Here is a 10875-nt window from a genome sequence, read left to right on the forward strand (position 1 = left end):
ATTAAAGCCTTTTAAAATAGCCTTAGCTTTGATTCAGCAATGCTGTTTAAAACCTACAGCTCTTTTTACCCTGATGAATCCTTTTGAAATTGCTCTGAAAACTGACATAATGGGTTTCTGTCAGCCGAGTTCTTCTCCATCTCTCTCTCTCTCTCTCGGTGTCTTATTACCTTGAGTGAACCCATCGTTCTCCATTGGTTTTATTTAATGTGTTTTCTTCCCTTTTTAACTCGATTAAAAGGCTTGGCATTCATTTCACGCCATACAAACGCTGTTTACCCTCACAGGAGCAGAACATCTGCTCAGGCTCTCCAAGTAGCTTGTGGAGAAATCATCAAAATCCTCCTTAGGATAATATAGACTTCCTGAGCTTGCTCTTCACAAATCAATTGCGAGTCTTAATACGTATGACAGTTGTGCTCTGTTGGGATGGTGTGGACTGGGATTTTAAAGTTCAGTCGAAGCGTTTGTGGCATGCATCCAACAATGCCTCCAACGTTAAGAAGAAGAATTCATTTTCTTTGAAAAAGACTATTGATTATCGCCGAAAGACGCGTTGAAGCGTTTGGTAAGCTGTCATGGAATATTTAAGTCAAAATTAGCCTCGAATCACTGGCTGTGTCCGTCGAGGACTTTAATTTGAGAGCATTTCACACTCTAAACAAAACTTAAATGTATTTAGGTTATTAATGAACATTCAGCAGCAGGGTGCTTTAGTAAAATATGTAATTTTACAGCCTCATTAAGCACGTTACTGCAATACCATACTTCAAGTGGGAAAAGTTTCTGTGCGTTTACTAAATGGGCCTCGATGACAGGAGGAAATGAGGTCAATGAGGTGTGTGAACAGTGGCTTGGAAAGGTCACTCTATTAGGAAGCCCTCAGAGGACTTCTTCAGTTGATACAGATCCCAGGAAACCTGTGCGGGGTACATGCAAACACTGTGCATCAACAAGAGCGTTGCTCAGATCATGTTGTCACAGTTACAGACTGTCACAGAAAACACACATTTCCCCACCGTTATTTATAATTCACAGCTCTTCAGTTGGGCAAAGGATGTCTTTACACAAGTCAGAATAACAAACAGTCAATTTTTATGATTCTGTTTTTATGAGCAAAGAAACTGGTGAAGAAAACACTGGAAAATATGTATTATACAATAAAACTGTGTTTTGGGGCCCTGCTAAAAAAGAGGTACTTTGGAAACATGGAAGTAAACATGATTTTTGTACCAAAAAAAAAAAAAACATACAGACAATACAAAAAATATTTAAGAATCTGAAAACTACACAAATAGCAAACAAAAAACTAAGTAAATGCAATAGTCAATAAGACTCATTTCACTCCTTTAATGACTTTGTTTTTATAAACACTGACTTTTTACCATGCCTTAATAATTTTTACTACTTTTAATTTCCTTTTAATTATATTTTATAATAAAAGCTTAACAAAAATTTTAATAATCACAAACAATTTTCAGGGTTTTGCACTGACACTGGTTGTCTTGTGTTTGTCTTTCTTGTGTCATGTCTTGTTTCAGCACATGGCCTTGTTTTCCTTGTCCATGTGCTTCCTTAGCCCCTCCTTGTTTCCTCTTTACCACACCCTCATGTTAGCCTAGTTGGTCTAATTGTGCTCACCTGTTCCTCATGTATTTTCCTCCCTATTTATAGTGCATCTTTCCCTTTTGTCTTTGCTGATCTGTGGTCATTCTCACCCCCCTCTGTCGCTGTCTGAATATGTGTCCATGTCTCCCTGTCTGGTTGGTCTTGTGCCCTTGTTTTGTCTAGTCCTTGTAATTCCATGTTCCTGTCTTGCTCCTTGTTTTAGTAATTTTGTGTTGTTGTGGAACTTGGTCCTGTCTAGTCTTGTGTTTGAGTTCCTGACCGGTCCCCATGTGTCCTGCCCTGGTTCTACCAGCCTGGCATCTGGTCTGTCGCCAGAGTCAGCGGTCAACAAGTTTCTGTTGTCTCTATCAGCCTGGTCTTGGTGCCCCCTCTGTTGCCCAAGCATTCCGCCAGTTGTTTCCTGAAGCCTTCCCAGTGGCCTTCCCTAGCTGTTCCTGTTTGTGTCCCTGTTGTGGCATCTATTGTTCACTTCACTACCTCTTATACCAGTCTGTCTTGTCAATAAAACCTTGTTAGATCCCTGACAACAAGTTCATTATTATATTTTTATACAAATCATGTCTGTTTTCTACCATAACCATCATTTTAGCCACATTAAGGTATTACAGTATTTGTGTACAAGTATTAATACAATTTTTTTTTCTTCAGTAAAAGTATTAGTAATTTTTTTTTGATAATGTGTTTTGTCATTTTTTGACAATTGTGTAGCTTGTATTCATTTTTTTTTTATTTCAGTTTTAGTTATTTTAAAACATGAAAATTAAACTGATTTATATTTCAATTAGCTCAATGTATGAATTTATTATTTTTATAAATTTTGTAAAAGTGGATTTTTTTTAGTTAATTATAACAACCCTAACTAGAACAGAAGAAAATCAGGGTAAACTTTGTAACCTGACATTTTTCTTCCATTTCAAACCTATGAAAAAAAAATAACAGTTTCTACCACAGAATCCTATTCAACATCATACATGTATCGACAATGGTTTTATTCATTAATTCATTTATTAATGATTCAGTTATTAATTTGACTGTAAACAGGTGAAACATGTTTGTGAAATGTTACAAGTCTTCGCTTGTCCTTCATCTCTGATATCTGTAAGTCAGCCAGCCCTGTGAAAACATATGTGAGTGTTTCTCTGATAGCCTCTAACTGCGTCTACACGCACTGTTGACAAAAGCTGTTTACGGCAATCTGGATCATAGCGAAAAGATTCCACATCGCCCTGCCAGAGTTATTTGTGGTCTGGACAGCATGAGCATGTCCCTGATGCTTCTGTTGCTTTTAATGAGATGATAATCCACTTCCTGCCAAAGCACTGCATCTGTGATTCAAACAACAGTAAAGGTGAGAGTTTCTTATGGAAGCTTATTCTCATTCCCAGATTAATGTGTCGTCATTCCATGTTTTAAAGAGGTTTAAAATCAAGATCCTGAAATATGGTTGGTTTTGGCCAGAATATGACGTACATCTCGTGTTATTTATTTATTTTCAGCTTTTTGAAAGCGTGTGTGTTTGTGTTCAAAATTTAGTTTTCTTCAACTTTATTTTCCTCAAATAATCCTTTTTTTTTTCATTATTATTGTGTAAAAGATAAAGAATGTAGCAAAAAAAGTTTTATATTGTTACTTATTTTGTTATACAAGCCTTCTATAAAAAATTAATAAATAAAAAAACTGTTCTCTTGAACTTTCTATTCCTCAAAGAATACTGAAAAAGTTAATGTATCAGATGGATCAAAAATGTATCAATATTTGTTTTTTGTTTTGTTTTTTTACACAGTTAATAATGACAAATATTTATAATTATAAATGGTGCTTTTTGTATATTTTGGAGCCTTTATGGTAAAGAGCAGCATTAGTACATACTTCAAAATATCTACTTTTATGTTCTACAGAAAAAGAAAATGAGTTTAAAAGTTGATTAAATGATGACACAATTTTAATTTTCTGTTTTGAATTATCCCTTTTATATAAAGACATGCAAAGTAATTAGCCTTCTTGATACTGATAATTATAAAAACAGAAACCTCAGTTGCCGCTGCAATAACAGCAAAGAAACAAGTAGTCAGCAAAAGATGGAGTTCTGGAGCTCAAGTTCAAAGGCGTGTGAACGTCGCCGCTCCTCTGATGATATTCATGAGATCCAGAGCCAGTGATCAGGCCTGTGCTACCCATGACCCTCAGAAACAAAGGCCATCCAAGCCCACAGTGTGATCAGTCTGCTATCACTCTCCACACTTGAATGGGCTCTGGAAATACATTCTCTCTCTGTCCCACAGGACCTGACCTTTTCATATCTGAGCCTTTGAGTTTTTCTATTAGCTCTGAGGAGATTACACAGACTCAGGTCTTTCACTTCTGACTGCCATCCATAACAGTTTCTTCAGACTTGACCGGATCTGATCCTCTGGATCTGTATACATATTAAACAGGATCGAATGGATTCATATGTATTTGTGAAATCAAATTGTAGCTTGCTGGAGGATCTGTGTAAGTTTTAAGCCATCTTAAATTGTTCACCAAAACCAAAAAACTTATTTTGTTGCTCAGAAATAAAGTTTTGAAATGTCAGAATTTACATTTTGGGTAAACTTTCTCTTTAAATTTGAAATGACAGGGAGATCAAATCTTTCCGACTGACAAAAAAATAGTGGTCAGATTCTTTGATGTGGTTGTTTACAAAGTCTATGGCTGTCAGAGAGGCAGGTGTGAAATGTGTCGGGTAGTAAGGACATTTTTTGCATGCTGTTCCATAAATTAATAATAAAAAATAAAAAAATAAAACTTAGAAACCCTTGAAGGCTATCTGTGCCTCCAAATTTTGTGAAGATACAATGTTGCATACAACCTGTACTAAAATATGCTGACTCCGACCTTCTTTTGTCCCTTACTGGCTTTAGTTCTGTTAAAGAAATGCATCTCAAACAGCCTGAGGCATACAGCACCACAAAACATGGGTTTGATGCCTGGGGAATGTTTGAGTGGATTAAATCTATACCTTCAATGCAAGTGAAGTGGCTTTGGATAAAAACCGTCTGCCAAAGGCATTAAAGTAAATGCATCTCAGTTCCTTTTGTCAGTGAGTGTGTGCAGGAGAATCATCTATCAGTTTTCAAGAATGTGATACACAGTTTCTTGCAGTTTATTCCACCAGTACTTTATATTCAATTATATAATTTATTGGATTTATTTGTCTGTCTGTCTATTTTTTTTTTTTTTTTTTTTTTTTTTGTCAGTCTGTCCAACTTATTATCTAGCTAACTAACTGTCTGTCTGTGTTAATCTGTCAACATTTTCAACTAACTAACTAACTAAATAACTGTCTATGTATGTGTCCATATGTCCAACTAACTAACCAACTGTCTTTCTGTCAATCAATCAGTCAGTCAGTCTTTATGTCCTTCCGCCAACTAACTAACTGTCTATGTATGTGTCCATATGTCCAACTAGCTAACCAACTAACTAACCCTGTCTTTGTCCATCTGTCCAACTAACAATTAACTAGCTAACTTCTAGCTATCTAACTAACTAACTAACCCTGTCTTTGTCATCTGTCCAACTAACAATTACCTAGCCAATTTCTAGCTATCTTTCTAACTAAGTCAGTCAGTCAGTCAGTCAATCAATCTTTATGTCAGATTGATTGATTACAACCAACCAACTAATTAACTGTATCTATCTGCCTGCCTATTTATCTGTCCATGTTTCCAACTTATTAACTGTATATCAATCAGTTAGTCTGTCTCTCAATCCACATAACTATCTCTATGTAGACTTTTTTTTTTTTTTTACTTTTTAAACCCAACATTCAGAGTTTGCTTTTCACTTTACTTTAGTTCTAAGTCCTCTCATTTGAGTTTGAATTTTAGTTTAGCTCTCTGATTGTAACTGCATTTGCCTCTTCAGATGGCCAATGAGAAGTTAAAATAATTTTAGTGCAACATATTTGGGAGAAAAGGTTTTTCCAGTACCATTCCTCCTAAATAACACCTAATTCAATTACATATGAATGTAAATAACAGCTATGCATCATTGTCAGCTGATGCATATTATTATTCAAGTGTCTGTGCGGTCTGATATGAGGGGTTTTGCCTGTGTCAAACCCAAGGTAAACCAAGGTAACTACTGTATTAATACAGAATGTGGTATTCCGAGATTATTAGCCATACTAGAATATTGAAAACGGGTGAAATATACCAGTGAATGCGCTTAAAAACTGAGGGGGGAGGCTTGCGCTAATAGGCCTTCTGGAAACTCCACTCAGCCCCTCGAGACAGCAAAGTACAGCCCTTGTAATGAGCTGCGGGAAACTGATGTTAAAGAAGGAAAATCCTGTGAAGGTAAAACGATCAAGGGCTGCTCTCCTGCCGAGCCCTGAGGCCAAACTGACACAGAGGAGCCGAAATGAAAAGGGAGGTGAAGAGGTGGAGGCGATGAATCACATCTTAAAATATGAAGTGACGCACGTCGGAGTGGTACATGCCAGCAGCGGCGTTATCTATACCTGACATCTCTTTGTTCAGTGCTCTCTGTTGACATAAATGCTTTGAGTTATTTAGATTGGATACTTTAAAAAGGAACATCTATTTTCCCCATAAATCTACAACGTATTATGAAATGCTTCCATATATTATATACTAGAATCATACTGAATAAACCATGCAGGTGCTCGCTAATTAGAATGTCAAAAAACACATGGCGCTTTGTTACCAATATAGCGCCATTATGATGACTGTATGTTTACATATCGCATAATAGCCATACCAGATGTCAAGTTGTAGCTCTCTAATTAAACACCTGCTGGTGACAAACCATATAATACTTTCAGATTTGTCATATCCGTTTTGATCATTTAATCGGGAAACTCACCTCGGTGATCTTCACTGTTACATGTAAAAGCCAATTTATCTGTTTTCACACAGGCTGCGAGCTCGGAGGAAGTGCTGGTCTTCTCGTAAACAAAATTAATGATGTGTCTGAGTCCAGACTCACTACTGTGGATGGTTTTTGTGGAAGTGGACCACACTACAATCGAGGTGGCTGTTCTGTTTAACCCTAAACAGAAGCATAAAGAGGTCAGTACTCCAGGGAGGTGATTATCTTTTTGTCTGCTTAATGGTCCTCATAGACAGGCCTTAATGAGAAATAATGAAGGGCCACAAGACCCCACATCTCCATATCCTCCGAGGAACCTTACAAGGATAGCGTTTCACTGGATACGCCCGTTTCCACTGGCTGTCGTGTAATTTTTCATTGTTTATTAATCATAATTTTCTTAAGAATCTTTAATTCTGAAATTTAAAGGGACAGTCCATCCAAAAATGAACATACGGCCATTCTGTCATGGAAATAAAGTCGTGAAAGTCTGAAATTTTAAAGTCATACACCTTCCACAGAGGATATAAATACATTTAAACCAGTGAGTGGTGGGATATTTTGCTAAAAACAGACGTATTGTATGAGAACTTTATTACATCTGGTCTCTCTGTATCATCTCCGTGAGCTTTTATGAATTTTTATGCGCATGCATCAAGATGATTTAAACGATTTCAGACGTGTCGGTGGAGAACACTTACAAACGCTGCTTCTCAAATATATCTAGATTAATGTGGACGCAGCTTCAAACTTTCTCGAGATAAACCAGTTAAACCATTACTCAATTATAGGATTGTTTACTTCATTAAAACCAGACTTGAGTTCATTGTGATCTAAATGGCATCTGGCGTGCTAATGAAGCTAATGAAAGAAGGACATTCTTATCACCAAATGAGTTCCACAAACACACAGCCAACAGCAACACACTGTGTAGATGAGCATCTTTCTGTGCGTGACACTTGTAGATGTGGACCGTGATGAGCATCTCTCACTGAAACCAGGGTTATTATCCAAGTCTAAAATGAAGATTGGTTTTAAAACGTGATCATGGAACTGATATACAAAACAAAATGTTGTAATACAAAAGCATCACAGTTTTCAGTTAGATATTCTATAGTAATAGTAATACATGATTCATATATTTGATTCATGTATTATTAGATAAAGCCATCTCATCATGTGATCTCAGCATGTCTGCCCCCATAAGAGGACCCACTCTGCGCAACACAAATCTGCTTTTATGAGTTTTCATAATGCAAGTAACATGTTTTACAAAGTGCTTTTTCATTTCTGTAGGGGAAAACCTTTTAATGAGGAATTAATTACTGAGTGGACCTTTAAACTGTTTCTTCTTTGATGCCTCTTTTGATTCTTCATAAATAAAAGACTGCCTCAGTGCCACTTTTTTTTTTTTTTTTTTGCTAATTACTTTTTTGTTCTAGAGAAATGTTTTTGTCTTTTACATTCACCAAGGCTGCATTTAGTTGATCAAAAATGACAGCAACATTGTGCAATATTATTATTACAATATGAAATAACTGTTTTCTATGATACATTTTAACATTGCAATTTATTCCAGTGATACAGCATCATTTTCAGCATCATTCCTCCAGTCTTCAGTGTCACGTGATCCTTCAGAAATCATTCTAATATGCTGATTCGCTGCTCAAGACATGTTAATTATTATATGAATAATGCAGTTGTTGCTTAATATTTTGGTGGAAACTGTGACACATTTTCTTGCAGGATTCTTTGATGAATGAAAATCAACAAAAAGTACAGAAAAAAAAAATGTATTGGGTTTTATTTATTTTTTTGCAATATATTAGGTCACTTTTATCACATCCTTAATAAATTATTATTTCATTAATTAATTATTATTATTATTATAATTATTATTTATGGATGGATAGATAGATAGATAGATAGATAGATAGATAGATAGATAGATAGATAGATAGATAGATAGATAGATAGATAGATAGATAGATAGATAGATAGATAGATAGATAGATAGACAGACAGATTGATAGATAACAAATAATTGTGATTAATTGCATCCAAAATAAAAGATTTTGTTTACATAATAAATGTGTGTGTCCTGCGTATATATATATATATATATATATATATATATATATATATATATATATATATATATATATATATATATATATATATATATATATATATATATTACACACACATACAGTGTATATTCATTTTTTTACATGTAATATACAAACATAACATCGTTTTCAGAAATATGCATGTGTGTATGTATATATAAATAATAAATATACACAGTACACACACATATATTATGTAAAAAGTAAAAAAAAATTGATGCGATTAATCATTTGACAGCCCTAATAGATAGATATTGATTCATTCAATTGATTGATTTATTGATTGATTGATTGTGCTTCACATGCATCACACGACCAGCTATGTAACAGAGTTATACAGTCATGAGTTGTGTTGTCATAGCAATCATTTCATGTCTTGCTCTCTGTTGAAAATGCAAAACCCCGATAACCTCGATTGGCACTGAAGGCTAAAGGCTATCAGTAGTGAAAGTGCTCATTTAAAAAGCTCACGGGTGCTCATCTCATCTCTCTGAAACCCGCCACATGAAATGTTTCAGGGCTGTTTACAAAAAGCCCGGCTCTGGCACACTGCAGCAAGGGCAATCAGAGCAGATATTCCTCAGTGGAAGGGAGCTTCTCTCTGGAATGGATGACTGCAGTGGTCAAGTTCAGAGCCCTGGCAGCCCGAGTGTCCTGGACGTCTGGCACTCGTGTGTGAGCGTGCCTCTTCACACTGTAATTAAACCGCCCTCCTTCAAAAGTCTGTCAACAACAGAGACCGATTCAACAGCATCTGCATGCCAAATGCACTGCCCTCTATAGTCTGGTGGTAGCACCCTGGCTGTTTTTCTCATATCTTTAAACTTCAGTGCTAAGCCTATTGGAAATATCAGTAGTGAGTGTATTAGATTTCAGCCGCCATCACATTGAGAAGGCGAAATAATGATGCCCTTCTTCCTGGTTACATCTAATGCTTTTCTACTCTCATAAGGCCGGTATTGGCAGCGCTTATCCAATTAGAGTGATCCAAAATCAGTTTTGAGGAAATAATGCAATAGTTTATGGTCTGCGAGAGAAATCTGCTCACTGTTCAGCAAGGGTGGATCAATACCGTAGTATTTCCATGGTGAAAGACTGCCACCTGCTGCTAGTTTTTTTCCATTCCAGCCGTGCTGTACACATTTGTTAGGAGTTTTTGAGCAGCCCTGCCAGTAAGTCTGTTGGATGGCCAATGCAACCATCTGTTACCGTATGTTACCGTATCCTTGTTATGTTTACCAGAACATCCTTCAGAATGTGCCGTCCCCTAATCGCTGTTTTGGCATGCAGCGGGAATCTCTAATCTTTTATTCTTTGTAATCTCGTGTCCATATGTAAGCTGATATGTGATTTAAAAGATGTTCTGAATGGAAAGAGCTCAATTAGTCATATGTGTCACATATGCCTGCAATCTATTGCTTATGAACTAAGTTTTGTATAAAATGTATTATTACTTTATTTTTCACGACATTTTATGACTTGTTTCACAGAACGGCAGCACAGCCTATTTTTAACCTGAGGTACAGGTCAAAGGCCAAAAAGTCATTTCGCACACTATGACTGACTCTCCTTCACCTTGTTTACAGACGTTTTTCTTTTGTAACACTTAGTATCCTTATTATATGTTACATGTATAATAAAATATGCATAATTACATGCAATCCTAAACCAAAACTTAATCCTAACCTTAATTACATGTGCATATAGTTGCCTATATATCTATACATAATATCATATATACATATCTATATATACATACAGTTTAAAATCATTAAAAATCTATTTCTCTGTGAAGGTATTTTTATTTTTATTTTTGGACCAATTGCCTATGTCTCTCGGAACTGAAGAAATGCTTTATTACTGTACAACTGGCTTTTAGCCTACAGCGTCATGCATACTTACATAATAAAAAGAGATGTATTAGAGTTGCTTATACTTATTCTGGGTGTGATAACAATAATAATAATAATAATAATAATGTTTTGTTAGCGGGTGTAATTGAGCTTGTTTAGTAATTAAAGCTAATGTTAATGGGAATCCCTGATCTCCTGAAGTATCACATATATTTAAACTTGTTAATTGTATGTGATCCAGAGTGTATATTTTTAATGCAAAAAATGTTGTTTTTGACAGTCTTTGGTCTTTTAAATATTAGTGTAAAATTGTTAAAATATTTATATTATTCTATATTTATATTATGTATGTTACACACACAGATGCCTGTATATCTATCTATCTA

Source organism: Carassius auratus, chromosome 10, assembly GCF_003368295.1.
Source record: "Carassius auratus strain Wakin chromosome 10, ASM336829v1, whole genome shotgun sequence".
Taxonomy (NCBI): domain Eukaryota; kingdom Metazoa; phylum Chordata; class Actinopteri; order Cypriniformes; family Cyprinidae; genus Carassius; species Carassius auratus.